Below are 16,576 nucleotides of genomic sequence, written 5' to 3'. Positions count from 1 at the left end.
ATTTTAGTTGCATGTGTATTTAATTCCTTAAAAAGTATCAATTGAACCTTGAATCCTTCCCCTTCCACCCAGAACCAGCTACTATCATGAATTTAGGGTTTATGTCTACCTTTAAAATTATGTAATTGCACATCTATTCATATTATAAAGTGTTGTTTTGCAGATTTAAAATTTTATACAAAATGGTCTCATACATTTATTTCCTCCTGAAACTTGCTTTTTTTACTATACCACATTATGTATTTCAGCTTTGTCTTCGGTGCTCAATGTACCCTTAGTTCATTTATTTGAACTGCTATCTAGACTTCCATTGTAAGAACATAGTCCATTTATTGATCTATTCCTCAGTTGATTGAAGTTTGGCTTTCTATTTGTTTTATAAAAATACTGCAAGGGTATTTTCTTTTTTTTTTTTTTTTTTTCACATACGGGGTACAAAATTTTGTTTCTATGGTTGTGCATGATATAGATTCACACAATTTGTGTGATCATACATGTACATAGGATAATGATGTCTGACTCATTCCACCATCTTTCATACCCCCACCCCTCCTCCCTCTCATTTCCCTCTACATAATCTAAAGTTCCTGCACTCTTCTCTCACTCTCCACCCTACCACCCCCATTATATATCATCATCCACTTATCAGGGAAAACATTCAGCCTTTGGTTTTTTTGGAATTGGCTTATTTCACTTAGCATGATATTCTCCAATTCCATCCATTTATCTGCAAATGCCATAATATTATTCTTCTTTATGGCTGAATAATATTCCATTATGTATGTATACCACAGTTTCTTTAGCATTCGTCTGTTGAAGGGCATCTAGGTTGGGTCCACAATCTAACTATTGTGAATTGAGTTGCTACAAATATTGATGTGGCTGCATTACTGTAGCATGCTAATTTTAAGTCCTTTGGATATAAACTGAGAAGTTATTAACAACTATAACAAACAGTAAGATAGCTCAATTAGATTACCAAGTACAAAATCAAGATTCAAAAATTGGTAGTCTACATATATTCAAACAATCTTTTGGAAGATTTAATGGAAGAAAATATTTCATATATAACAGTAACAATAAACATTAATATATTTGTCAATAAGATGCGAGACCTATTAAAAATTAAAATTAAGATACCACTGAAGGCAAAAAATAACATTTCTACAAATAGAAGGACCATATTATTGTTTAAATTAATTTGTAATTTTAACAAAACCCCAGTGAAAACTTAACAGTTTTAAGCTACATCAGTTGTTGCTAAAGCTAGTGAAAACAAATAAACATAGAAGTGGGACCAACACTAAAACACATTAAGGCATTTTTAAAAACCTAAATAATTTAAGAGTATCATACTGGTCTATTTGCAAAACAGAATGCCCAGAAGTAAGCACACTCAGATGCATATAGAAATTGAATGTATAACGAGGACGTCATCTCAAATCACTGGGAAAAAGACGTAGTCACTAAATATTATAGGGTTAAGTAAAGTAATATCCCTACCTTACCACATATACCATGATAAATTCCATAGGTACCAAAGATATTTTTTAAACAACATAACCATTAAAAAATAAGGAGAAAATTTGAAACTTTTTTCTTTACAAATCTGGAGTTAGCAAGAATTATCTAACCTTTCATGACTTAAAATCTCCAAGTCATAAATTATTTCACTGGTACTTTTCATTATATAAAAATCAATTTTTTTGTGGAAAGAAGCATTATAAACAAAATTTTAAAAAAGACAACTAAGGTAGATATTTACAACTCATATCACAAAGAGTTACCCTTCCTAACATGTATATTGACAAAGTAATAACCCTTTCGAAACAGAAAAATGTTGATTGATGAGTTTAGGCCATTAACACTCAGGGTTATTATTGAGAAATGATTTGTATTCCTAGTCATTTTGGCTTATTTTTGGTTTTTAACTTGCCTTGGTTTCTCTTTGATTGGCTTTTCTTTTAGGGTATTTCCTCCATTTACTGACTTACATTGTTGTTTTTCATTTATTCCTCATGGAATATTTTGCTGAGAATGTTCTGTAGTGCAGGCTTTCTATTTGTAAATTCTTTTAACTTTTGTTTATCATGGAAGGATTTTATTTCCTTTTCAAATCTGAAGGTTAGTTTTGCTGGGTATAAGATTCTTGGTTGACAACCATGTTCTTTCAGAGCTTGAAATACATTGTTCCAGACCCTTCTAGCTTTTAGGGTCTGGGCTGAGAAGTCTGCTGATGTCCATATTGGTTTCCCCCTATATGTAATCTGACACTTTTCTCTCACAACCTTTAAAATTCTATCGTTAGTTTGGATGTTAGGCATATTCATTATAATGCACCTTGGTGTGGATCAGTTGTAATTTTGTGCATTTGGTGTTCTGTAAGCCTCTTGTAGTTGATTTTCCATTTCATTCTTCAGGTTTGGGAAATTTTCTGCTATTATTTCATTGAATATGTTGTTCATTCCTTTGATTTGTATCTCTGTGCCTTCTTCAACCCCCAAAATTCTTAAATTTTGTCTTTTCACGATATCCCATAGTTCTTGGAGTTTTCATTCATGATTTCTTACTATCTTCTCTGTTTGGTCACCTTTATTTTCAAAATTAAATATTTTGTCTTCATTATCTGAGGTTCTATCTTCCAAATGATCTAGTCTGTTGGTGATGCTTTCCATTGAGGTGTTGGGTTTTTTTTTTGTTTGTTTGTTTGTTTGTTTGTTTTGTTTTGTTTTGAGAATCTCTATCTCTTTGTTGAAATGATCTTTTGCTTCCTGCAGTTGCTCTTTCAACCATTTATTGGAGTGATCATTCAGTGCCTGCATTTGCTCTCTTATCTCAACCTTTGCTTTGAGAATCATTTTAATTACTTATATTCTGAACTCCTTTTCTGACATTTCTTTTACCATGCTGTCACTGGATTCTATTACTATAGAATCTAGGTTTGTTTGGAACACTTTCATTCCCTTGTTTTTTCATGTTGTTTTTGTATCTTCCCCTCTAGCAGTGAGGATCTGAGTTATTTCAGTTTCCCCCCCTAAAGGCTTACAGTAACCCTGCAGGTTTTCAAAACCTCTTCTTTACGGGCAAGATCAATATTAGCAGCACCCAATACAGACAATATGCAGCCCTAAACCAAATAGCCCCTATGAGGACATTAACAATATAGTCATAATAAACAGAAAGGATGAGTTCAATTATTATCTACAGTTTAACCAATAGATTTGCAATGAGGCCTACAATTTCTAATGGTGGACAAAGAGAATGGGGAGGGGTGTAGTATGTAACTATTAATGGGATAAAAAAAAGAGTATATAGAGGTACTAGATCATAGAAAGAATGAAAGGGGAATCAAAAGAAGTTGGTCGTTAGCATGAGAAAAGGGAGAAAAAGACTCTGAGGAAAGAGGTAAACAAAAGGAAAATAGAGAAAGTGAGAAAAATAAAGAAATAAAAACAAATTTTCAAAAAGGAGAGAAAAAAGTCTACACTATAACAGTCATATACTATTCAAACCTCCCAACCTTCGGTAGCTTGATGCATGAGAGGTACCTGACAAAGAGCTTCCAGTCTCCAGCAGACATTTCAGGATAAGATTGGTGCCACCTAAAGATGGCAACTTCCACTTCCAGGTCAATCCAAGATGGCTGCAATGACTTCCAGATGTGTTGGAAAATTGGGAGCTGCAGTGTGGGGTGTCTGAGTTGAGTCCATGTGGGGTGCAGTCGGTTGGGCTGGGGTTCCTGCAGGTCTTGGTTGTTGTCCCAAAATGGCCACAGTCACGTGTAACCAAACATGTGGGTACTGTGACAGTGGACTTCTAGGCAATAGCAGGCAGCTGGTGATCTGCTAGCAGTCTGCAGGTGGTCTGCAGGCTACCAGCAGATGATTGGCAGGTGAGCCTCAGGTGGTGGGTGATGAGTAAGTGAAAGGCAGGTGATGGGCAGGCGAGAGGCAGGCAGACAGGCAAATGGCAAATGACAGGCAGCAGTCAGTGAGCGATCTGCACTCAAAAAGTAGTTGATATGCTGACAGACTACAGGTGATCAAGGTGGAAAAATGGGATAAACAGCAGAGGATCCATGAGCAGCAAAGACTGCCTCACAGAGAAACAGATTTTCCTCTGCTTGAAGAGTTATGGAGCAACAAGGAAGCAGCCTCCCTCTAGTCCACCATCTTGAATCCACCTTCTTCTTAAATCATTATTCCTTTTTCAAAAATTAAATTTACACATGACCCTAGGTATGAAAGTGAAGTAGTTTTACAAGTTCAATAGTGGAAACACAGCAGTTCCCTGCCTCCGAACTCCTAAACCCTACTCCTCATTCTCTGGAGGAAACTCCATTCATTTTTCTCATTTTCATTCATAATTCTGAATAACATGCTTATATACATTTTTGTTGTTTTGTCTTGTTTTCATTTTCAGATGCTGTCTATTGATTTTTCAAGTATAGAAAATGCAAAGTTAACTCTCTTACAGTCTTTTTATTCATTCCACAAAACATAATCATCTTGTAATTCTTGTTCAAATCTACTTTTCAACTTTATTATTAATATATTCCTTCCGAGCCATGTACAATACTTTTACATTTTCTTCCAAATATGACTTTCTGAGGTGGTTCTGCTTCTTTAAACTTCTAACAATATTATGAGATATACATTTATCCAAATCTCACCAGCACTTGGTAAAGTCAGAACTTTTGTTGTTGCTTTTGTTAAGCATTTGTCAGTCAAGCCAGTGTGCAGCACACCATGAAACCCTGTTTCAAGCAGAGATTGGGTGCAGAGAGGTCTATGTTGTCTGGTGCTCTGAATAGTCCCTAAGTAAGAACTCTTGCTCAGTCATTGTTTACTCAGATCTTCCTTGGCTAGTTTTGTCATGCTTTTATATTTCTTTTCCTGAATGCATATTTTGAAGGAGAAAGTCAAATGTTTAGATAGCAGAATATACTCCTGATGATGCACGATCTCTTTCCTTATGTCTATCCTCTGGCTGTTCCTCCAAAGCATGAGCTGCTGAACCCTGGGAGCAGCATCGTCATATTAGTTCAAAGCAGCACCCCAAGCAAAGTACAACATATCCTTGTGTGCTAAAACTTCTTCCACCAAAGATAACATAAGAGGGTACTTCAGTTTAAGTCCTAACTTTCAGTCTTTAGAAAGTCTTGAGTTCACAGAGATAATAGAAGTTAGCTAAATAGTTAACTAATATTAGCAGGTACTGTCTATAAATACTTGCAAGTGAGAATTTCCTCAGGTAAATTTTACACAGCAGATGACATTCCCAGGGTCTGAGTTGACTAAGCAAATAATACACAAGAATCAATATAACCCCCGCCATATAGTTCCAAAAGGTGATAAACTAAATGATGTATTTGGCTAGTTTCCAAAATTTTTATTGCTTATCTCTAGAGTTCTAGAGATCATACAAATATAAACAGAAGCATACAAAAGATAATTTCCTAGAAAGATTTAGCTCCCCAAGACACCAGGCTAGTGATCGAATTGTCTACACATAGTTTTACCTGAGAATGAAATCTCTTTTACTGATTTGTATTTCTCAATTTCATGTCTTATGCAATTTTATGTTTTCATAATGCCCAAGACTGGGTAATCCATAAAGAATAGACATTTATTCCTTATAGTTCTAGAGGCTGAGAGGTCCAAAGGCATGAGTAGGTCTGGTGTTGGTGAGGGCCTGGGCCTAGCTTCCAAGATGGGAGCTTGAGTGCTGTATCCTCTGGAGGGCAGGAGCTCTATTCCCCACAAGGACAGGAGTAGATGAGCAAAAAGAGAAACCACTCCCCAATGCCCTTCTTTAAAAGCATTAAACTCAGTCTTGAGAACAGAGTCTCATGACTTAATCATGTTAAGAGGTTTTACTTCCTAACATTGTCACAATAGCAATTAAATATCAACATGAATTTTGGAGGAAACAAATATTCAGACCATAGCATATGTGTATGTACATATACAGTGACAATCCTTTACAGTGACAATTTGGGGAACTTCAAGGAAGAAATATGTCATAGATAACTTGGCTCATAAAATATGACCATTGTTCAAAAGACAAAATTAGCAAGAAGCAATGTGTTACTACTAGCAATAATTTGGTTATACCATGACAGTACTTTCTCTACACTATTTATCATTCATATTTTATTCTAAAGATATCAATAATACTAATTAACAATTCATAATATTAATTCTTTCTAATACCACAAAATGTAACATTAAATTCTGTACAATTTGGGCCAAATTACTCCATCAGTCCTAAAACATTTCTTCCTATTTTGCATTTCTTTCTATTCTTCCATAACCTCTTGCTCATGTCTTTGTTTTTCTGCCAATGATATGATCATGTTTCTTTAGTATAAGAAAGTAAAGCAAAGAGTAAATAGGCATTTTTGTCTTTTGAGGAAAATCTGTCTTTGTGTAATTTGATGATATGGTTGTACAACATGAAACTATTACTCAATTCAGTGGTAAAAACAGCAACAAAATTTACCTTTGTTCATTGATTGAATCTTTCAACTGAAAGAAACCAAGATATTTAAGTCATATGCAAAAACAGTTTGAGGACTCTATGATGGGATAAAAACCCTGCCAGTTGCCAAGAAATTGTAGTTAAGTAGCAACATCCAGACTAATTTTTGAAAGTTTCCAGGTTGGATCTAATTTGATTGTTGATTCTACTTCTGTACATAATTTGGTGATCCTTTAACTGTCCAGTGGTTTTGCTTTACTTTTACAAAAGCTTTACAGTTTCCCTTTAAAATTTTTTTTTTAATGTCGATGTACACCAGAAATCATCTTACGCATATGCATAATATTCTGGGATACATGAAAATGATGATGACATATTTTGGCTTGTTATATTTTTTTAGAAGTGAGGAGGTTTTTCTAAGCTAGAATATAAATGATGGAGTTTATATATAAAAAAAAAGTCTAAATGTGTTTTTTAATGAGGCATTTCTGTATTTCCCATGGCAATTTGAGATAATCACTGTGTACAATCTTTTAAAACAATTTTCCACATTTATTTTTAATTAAACTTAAGTAGGCTGAAAAATCCCTCAATTTACCTTCAAATGAACACTCTATTTAATTCATCTCTACCTCCCTTCCCCCTCTATCCTCTGGCCAAGCAATAAGGTGAACGGCATTCTCATTAGTTTTTAAATATGGATGTGTGGGCATTTTGTCTACTGGTACAATAAAAGTTGTAAATCTTTGCTTCTGGAGTTGTGCTGAAGTCATATTTTAAGGATTGTCCTTGAGTAACATGCAGCATTGTAATTTTTTCCCCTTTTTTCGAATAAGAATTACATATATTCTATAGAAATCACAGATTTTTACTGTGACATTCTAGCTACCATCATATTTATTAATCAAATGTATAAGATGAGTCTAACTGTCGTTGACTGACTTTGGTGTTGCTTTCTCTCTGTTTCTGAGATCCACATGGGAACGTGGTCTGGGGTGGAGGGCACTTCTGTATGGCAGCCTCAACTGATAATTTTTATGTAAATGGGATTATTAAGAGAAGAGATTGCTGCCAATAACTCTTAAGCATCACAGTTTTTTCAGTGAAGTAGAAGTAGAAGCTCATTTGAATGGTGAAATATATAAGAGAAAATTTGAAGTGGAGGCCAATAGTTTGAAAGCCTGAAGTCTGACAATTCCAGGTTTCAGTATGGGCCATCTGTGAGGTCCTTGATGCTTTGGTGGAGAACGCCCCCTGTCCATCCCCTCATCATTATTGTCCTGACGTACTTTTCTTTGGACCCTCTAATGTGTTCATGAGAAAACAAGAGGCAATAAGCCAAGGAATTTCCAGCCTAGCACATCTTCAGTGAACATCACTGGCTTTCCCTGTGCTTGTAAAACAGAAGGTAACATATCACCCTTTGGCCCCAGGGATAATGGATGTATAATAAAGGCCAAAGAAGAATTGATGTGACTGACCAAGACCTGCCTTCTGTGTTCTGGGACATGAACTGAGACGATTAATCTGATTTTCCTACATAACAACAACACGGGCTCCACTTTGCACTTAGAAGAGGCTTTTTATCCAAAGGGCTCCAAGTGCACCACTCCAATGACCGGCTCATCATTATTTCCCTGTTAGCATTCTAATTCAGAGCAGATTTGAGTCATGATCCAAGAGACAGCAGGTTACTGATCAATCTGTATCAACTGTCATCCAACAGATTCATGATGTAAAATGCTACCTGAAGTCTTAAAACAAATAACTGTAATTACTATTTAATTGATTTTTTTACCCCAAATCACGTTTTTCAATCCTAATTTTAACATTTAATGAAACAAAACTGAGCTAGCAGGTGACTTTGAACTAGCAAAAAAGATACCACAGGGAAGGAGAAACTCAATTTAAAGCAGGTTAACTTTTATCTTTCTTAGCCATTATTCTAATAATATCCTTACTTCTTCTAAAAAACTAGCCTGCATCTAATCTAACAACAACAATGACAAATAAGACTTTATAGGACAGAACTGAGATATTAGCTGACCTATCTGAATCTTAAATTTGACAGCAGAAAACACTGAAGTTCAGAATTTTGGACAACAAACTCAAAGTCACACAGGTAATGCATTACAGAAATAGAAGTGAAACTTAATCAGTTATTTTCTTTTACAAATACAAATCAAAGAACTCAAAAGATTTAAAATCATTTTTGTTTTTCAAGATTATGGTAGAAGGGCCAGAACTTAAATCTTGGGTTACTTCCAGGTGGTCCCTAATATATTCTAAATTCAAGGCAAGAGTACATATGGAAACTGCCATACCATATGTCTCAATACTTAAAAGTTATCCATCCAAGTAACACATTGTTAAATAAAACATGTTGTATACTTTTAGTTCGATAAACATTGCTCATCATGACCTGAAAGACTGGGCTTGAACAAAGAATTTAGTTCTTAGACTCCACAGAGTGCGTGAAGAGAGTCTGGCTCTGCACCCAGTCCCTGGTATGCAGCTTACCATCTTATTCTAACCCTGGCTCCAACCAATACCACTATTGGCGTCACAGACATATCTGTGGACAACCCAGCTAGCAACCCAGGTATTCTGAGTCCTGCTTCTGCTCCCCTCCCTCCCCTGACCATCTCTTAGCTTCTGGGGAAAGACCTATCAGAGATGGAGTCGACCATGAGGCTCATTGACCCAGGGAGGCCTGCTCAGGTTAGGCAAGCTGGCTCATGACTGTGCAGGTATTTCAAGATCTCAGCTACCCAGAGCAAGGTCTGGTGGTGGCTGTCTGAGGGATGGTGCTGCTTCTGTGAGGACACATCCCATTGGCTCTGAAGACTACTTACCTCATGAGGGCATGAAGATGTTGTATGGGAGAGGAGGGCCAGAGTGGGACTTGCTCTAGTCTGGATATCTCAAAGTTTATAGGGGAAATTATAGTGATTTTCTGAGAAGGCTCAAAGATCCTTAAAACAAGTATGGCAACTACTGCTTCTAACCATGCTGGAGTATAGGAGAGGTGTTAGACTTGCCTTCCCAATCTAACAGTCACTAGGAATTTTAGCGGCCCTCTGTCAATAACTGACAAACAAGTAGAATATTTGAACAGCACTATGGACCACCCTCACTTTATTAACATTTATGGAGCACCCCATCTGACAACAAAACAAAGAATATTCCTTTCTTTTTCCTGCTGTGCAGGGGGTAGAACCCAGGGTCTTGCACATGCTAGCAAGCACTCTACCACTGAATTACACCCCAAGCTCCCCAAAGCACATTATTTTTAAGTGCACATGAGAAATTCACCAAGATTGGTCATATGCTGGACTATAAAACCATTCTTGGTAAATCAAAAGCATTAAAAACATCAAGAGCATGTTCTCTGGCAAGAGTGGAGTTAAAGGATATTGTCAGCAACATTAATAATTCTGGAAAGCCCCAGCTATTTGGAAATTAACCACATAGTTCTAAATTGGATTTAAAATAAAGCATAATGGAAATTAGATGTTTTGAGTGGAATGATAATGAAACTACAACATCAAAATTTGTGAGATATAGCTCTAATGCTTGAAAAGAAATATACAGCTTTAAATGTCTGTATTAGAATAGAAGAATGATGAAAAATATCTAAATTTCTGCCTAAACTAGCTAATAAGAGAGGTAAAGGAGGAAATAAAAAATATAAGATAAAATCAATGAAAGGGAAAATACAAAGTAACAAAATCAGGATGAAAAGAGGGTTGTGTACCCTACAAACATTAAAATGGCACTGTGAAAACATGACGGACAACATTACATAAGTAAATTCTAGAATTTGGATAAAATAGAAAGCTTTCCTAAGAAACACAAATTACCAAAATTAACATGTGAAGAACAGGAATATCCCTGTATCTACTAAAGCAATTAAGTTTATAAGTAACTCCCCCGCCTCAAAAAAAATTCTAGCATAAAATATTTGATTAGAGAATTTTATCAAATCTTTCACAATAATTAATACCACTCTGATACATATTATTTATAAAATTAGAAGAACAAGGCTTATTTTCCAACTACTCTTAATGAGGCCAGTATTATTATGATACTAAAACCTGGCAAGGACATTATAAGTAAAAAGTAACTAAGGAGCCAGACACAGTGGCATGTGTCTGTAATCCCAGCTATGTGGGAGGCTGAGACAGGAAGAGTTCAAGTTCTAGACCAATCTGGACAATTTAGTGAGACCCTGTCTCAAAATAAATACTAAAAAAAGACTGAGGATGTAGCTCAGTACCTAGTATTCATGAAGTTCCTGGTTTCAATCTCCAGCACCAAAAATAGGGTCAATATCTCTTAGGAATATTGATAAACAAATTATCAGCAAATTGATTGATTCTAGCATTGTAAAAAATTAGACATTATAACCAAGTGAAATTATTCAGAAATTCAAAGTTTGTTTAACATACAAAAAATAATCTGTGATTTTCCATATGATCAAACAGATGCAGAAAAAAATTTGACAAAATTCAACACTTATTTTTTACTTAAAAAATTTCCAATCCAAGTCCAAGTAGCATTTCTTTAATTAAAGGAAATGGACAAGCCACTCTAGTATGTATATGGAAATGCAAAGATCCTAGAATAGCCAAGACAAATTTGAAAAAGAAGAGTGAAGTTGAAACTTTCATACTTCCTGATTGCAGTCTTACTCTAAAGGTGTGGGAATCAAAACAGTACGGTATTGTCAGACAGTTGGGCTAATTTATTAGTGTAACTGAAAAGAGTTCAAAAATAGTTCCAGGCACATATCACAAATTGTTTCTCTATAAAGGTTCCAAGAAGGATAGAAAATTTTTAAAAATATTTTTTAAATAAATGGTGCTATAAATGAATAAAGCATATGTAAAATGATGGAGCACAAATTGTGTTTCTCACCATAATGGAAAATTAATTTAACAAGGATTCAGCTCTCTGTATCTGGATTCATTTGTAATTTGAGAGTTCTTTTTTTTATTATTTCTAATTTTTTTACAGACTGCATTTTGGGTTTTTTGTTTGTTTTTGTTATGTTTATGTAAGCACAAAATCCAAACCTATAAACCTTCTGAAAAGAAGATATATGCAGCTATATTGCATTAGATCAGGCATATTTTTCTTAGGAAACTTGAAGAACTAACATAAGAAATGATAATCTACACTTCATTCTAATGTAAAACTTCAGTTCATCAGCATACCATTAAGAATGCAGAGAGGCCAACCACAGACATGGGATATATCTGTAGTCCTGAGAAAGTGCTATGTCCAGAATATACAAAAAGATTTCTGCAGAGAGAAATGAAAAAAAAAAAAAAATCAACAGAATTAAAAATGGGCAAAAGGCTTAAATAGACACTTTGCAAAGGAAGATAAACCAATGGTGAAAACACACACAATGGTCCTCAATATCCTTATGGAAATGAAATGAAAACCATAACTGCTAGAATCCCATTCTGCATACTTGCTATTATGTTTTAGATAGGAAGTGAACCCCAAAAGCTCATGTGTGAGACAATACAAGAAAGTTTAGAGGTAAAATGATTGGATTATGAAATCTTTAACCTAATCAGTGCATTAATACTCTGATAGGAATTACTGAGTGGTGACTGTAGACAAATAGTGTGTGGTTGGAGAAGGTGGATCATTGAGGGCGTGCCTTTGGGGTATATTGTGGTGAGCATCTCTCTCTCTCCCTCTCTCTGTCTCTCTCTCTCTCCTTCTCCTCTCTTTCCTCTCTGCTTCCTGGTTGAATGTCCTGAACCACTATTTTTTTCAAATATTTTTTCTGCATCTGTTTGAGAATGACCATATCCCGCCCTCCAACTATTTTGTAAATGTGGCAAATCAGAGATTATTCTTTAAATGTTAAACAAAATGTTAAATTATCTGAATAATTTCACTTGGTTATAATGTATACTTTTCTTCTGCCATGATGTCATAATGTTCTGCCTTATCTTGAGCCCAGAGCAACAGAGTCAGCCACCTATGGACTGAGATCTCTGAAACAATGAGCCCCCAAATAAACTTTTCCTCCTGTAACTGTTCTTGTCAGGTCTTTGGTCCCCTAGTGAAAAGTTGACTAAAACTCTTGCTCTGAGGAATAAAATTAAAGACAGACAATATCAACTGTTAGTGAGAATGTGGAGAAACAGGACTTCCCATACACTGCTGGTAGGAATATTAAGTGGAAACATTTCTTTGGAAAACTGTTAGGCAGTTTCTTATAAAGTTAAATATACACCCAGGCTATGATCCAATAATTACACTGTTATGTATTTACCCAGGATTTAAAACAAATGTACAAAGAATTTTCCAAAAGAATGTAACAATTTAATTTATAATGACTCCAAATTGGAAGCATTTTGAAAGGGTCATCAACAGAAAAATGGATAAACAAACTGAGGCATATTCCTATGAAAAAGAAAAATGTTCTAGAATATCCAATAATGTACATGAATCTCAAAACTGTCCCAGTTAAAGAAACTAGATAGGAAAGATATACAGCATTTGATTAGATTTAAATAAGGTTCAAGGATGTGGAGACAGAAATAAAAGGAAGCAGCAGTTGCTCAGGTGTGGTGATTTATTGGATGAAGATAGTAGAAATTACCTGGGGTGTAAAATTGTTTTGTATCTTGACAGAAGTGTTTAATTTGTCAGAGCTCATCGAAGTGTACATGTAAGATACATGTATTTAACCTAAATGAAAAAAAAATGCAAAAGTCAAATAAAAACCATCTTCCAAGGCCTTTGGTACCATATTTAGACACATGGTTACAAGTGAAAAGTAACAAGCAGAAAATCTAAAATGAGTAGGCAGAAAAGTTAGATAATGTCATGCCAATACCACCCAAGCTGTTTACAGCCTGTCTGTAAAAGGTTTCTCCCAAGTGGAGAAACAGCCCCTGTGTTTGCACTGCCAACTTTGATTATGGAGGACAGCATGGGGGTTGGACAATCTGCTGCCATTTTTGTTCCTCATCAGTAAACCACTTCAAGGACATCCAGGTAATCTTTGAGAAAATGTTTACAAAGCAAATACTGCAGAGAAACATTGACTGCTCTGGTCCTCTAAAAGGCTATATAAAGAATCACTCAATTGGAAAATCTGTTGATGAATGTGAAGACTGTTCAGGGTATCTGGTGAGAACAGAGTGTGAGTCCATACGGAAGAAGTAAATCAAAGTACACTACCAGATTGAGAGTTTTAAAAATCTGAACCATGGCCTTTTTTAGGAGAAAAGGTCTGTAACTAAAATCACCTCCCAGGGAAGTTAATGACATACATCAATCTCTGAAGAAAAGATTTAGCAAGATTAAAAATATGCCTGTATTATTTCCAAATATTTAACCGATGAGATACCTGTAGTCTCTTCAAAACTGAATTTAGGACTGGTGTTGTAACTCAGTGGTAGAGCACTTGCCTAGCATGTGTGAGGCATTGGGTTCAATTCTCAGCACCACATATAAATAAAAAAGAAAATAAAGGTCCATTGACAACTTAAAAAATATTAAAAACAAAACTAAATTAAGATATAAGTAACTTGTTTGTAGGTAAGTTCTAGGCCCATGAGCTGGGCTATTTTGAGACTGAATTTGATCAGTGCTGCAATCAGGAATGGAAAAGGATGTGAAATATAAAGAGATGGTGGAATGATGCAATAATAGCATTTACTAGGGCAAAAGAATGAATAAAACACAAGATGGTGAGAAGAGGAGTCAGCTTGGGGAGGTTTCAGCAACATTGTCAGATATGGACTGATAATAGAAGCAGTTACCACTATGTGCTGGCTGTGTTTGTAGGATTTCTGGTTCTTGAATTTTTAGTTAGATGAGTACTCTGTACTCCCTGACTGTGCTTATAAAAATATTTCATAGGCCTTATATTAGATTAACTGAGGCTGTATTTCAATAAAATGAAAAAAAATTTTTTTTTCTTTGCAGAAGGAAAAAAAATAAAAACAGTATATTTGAAGATGCAATCAGCACCAACAGGGTTCAATTAACACCCACCTCATTTCATTTTATACAAATGGAAAAGGGTAAACTAGAAATTGCATTTGTAGTTTCATGCAATTCTATTCCTTTGCATAAAAATCACATTCTCTATTATAAGAAAATTCTCATCTCAAGAACTACTCTTGAGAAGGACAAGTCTACCCGATTAAAATTTAAAAGCAACCATGCCACAATTGTGTTATTAAGATTTTCCAGTTTGAGATAGTACCAAGTGTTACTGTAGTTAAGAGGGGCAGAAAGACATAACCATATGAACTTCAAGGTGGGAGAATGAATTAGAGAAACGCTCAGCCATGATTCATGCTGACAGAAAATGAGATATTTTGCGGAACACAGGTAAATGCTTTCGTTAATGGTAGTGATTGGGACATGCCCCCCAAGGACCTTGGGCACAAGAGTTGCTCTTTCTCTCCATTCACAGGAGGAATGAACTTAAATCAGGAACTTTTTAGTGGTTGGGGGGTTTCACTATATGAAGAAAAGAATTCAAGGATTAGCGGTATGGAGTTGGAAAGAAAGAGGGTCTTTCTTTTCTCCTGTTTTAAAATTTCCCTCTCCTACTACTGCAAGACACCGGATCTGTTCTCACTCGGCAATAGTTTCCATCAATGTGTTTCAAAGTCAACCATGTCCTGATCCCCTCTGAAGCTCTCAGATGGACAGACACCTCTTAGAATCAGGGTGTGCTTCCCTCTAGAAGCACTCTGTTTCTTTTCCACCACCTGGGAGATGTGTTCCTCCTACACTGTCCCTCTAAATCACTGATGATGAGGATGATGATGTCATAATAATAATAGTAGTTATAATAGCCTAAGGCAAGAAATGGAGCTGGCTCTCAACTAGAGATTGAGAGGAAACTTTCTGACCTGATCTTTCTTCTACTTCCTGCGCAGTCTTCTGCGTGTAGTTAGACTAACTCAGATTAGATTGAACTGAAATTTAGAGCCCAAATCTCAACTAACAAAAAAAGTAATACCTTACCTAGGGTGAGCTCTAGACTAGATCTTTCCTCTACACTCCATAATCATAAGACCTGTTTCATCCTTGATATCCATATTTGTCTGTCTCACAGGAGCTTCAAACTTAATATGTTCAAAATAAAACCCTCATTCTCTCTACCCAACCTGTTTCTATCTTGCTGTTCATTGTTTCAATAAAAAACTAAAGGGCATCTAGCTGTTAAAGTCAGATTCGGGAATTATGTTTTATCACTTTCTCTTCGTTACCTACCCTATATCTAATACCTTAAAACATCCTGCTAATGCTACTCACAAAATGTATCTTGAATTTTCCATTTCTAGACCACACCAGCATTGCATTATCTCTGGTCTTCTCTTGACTGTTAAATAATAAATGTTCATTGTTTCAAGTCACCAAGTTTTGTGGTATTTTGTTACATAGCTATATGGTTGCCCACCTATAAAGCGTGGACCAGGATCCTTAGCTTGCAAAACTGTTGTCAGTCAGGAATGACTGGTGCATCCCTGAAATCCCAGGGCTCAAGAGGCTGTGGCAGGAGGATCAAAAGTTCAAAGCCAGTCTCAGCAACTTAGCGAGACCCTTTCTCAAAATAAAAAGTTTTATAAAAGGGCTGGGAATGTGGCTCATTGGTTCAATTCCCCCAGGTTAAATCTCTGATATCACACACACACACACACACACACACACACACACACACACAAAAAAAAAAAAAAAAAAAAAAAACTGTTGCTATTAGCATTAAAAGTAATATATCATAAGCATCTCACATGTCATAGGTATTCAATAAAGAGTTGGACCTAAAAATGAAATGTAATACAATGAGAAATTAGAAAGAGATATCATTATAAAATCCATGAGTATTCAATTAATGCTTATTGATACTATGCAAATATTTCCCATGTGGACAGGGTAGACATTTTCCTGAAAAACTCAGGGAAGAATGTACTTTACATTCCATTCATGTGTCTCCTATATGTAAATTTCTATTTCACAAAATACAAAATAAAAAACAACTCTGAATGTTGTTATAAGACTTTTATCTTCATTATCATCTTTATTAACAAGTACTTGA

This window comes from Sciurus vulgaris, assembly GCF_902686455.1.
Source record: "Sciurus vulgaris genome assembly, chromosome: 9".
Taxonomy (NCBI): domain Eukaryota; kingdom Metazoa; phylum Chordata; class Mammalia; order Rodentia; family Sciuridae; genus Sciurus; species Sciurus vulgaris.
Note: the sequence above shows the minus strand (reverse complement) of the source record.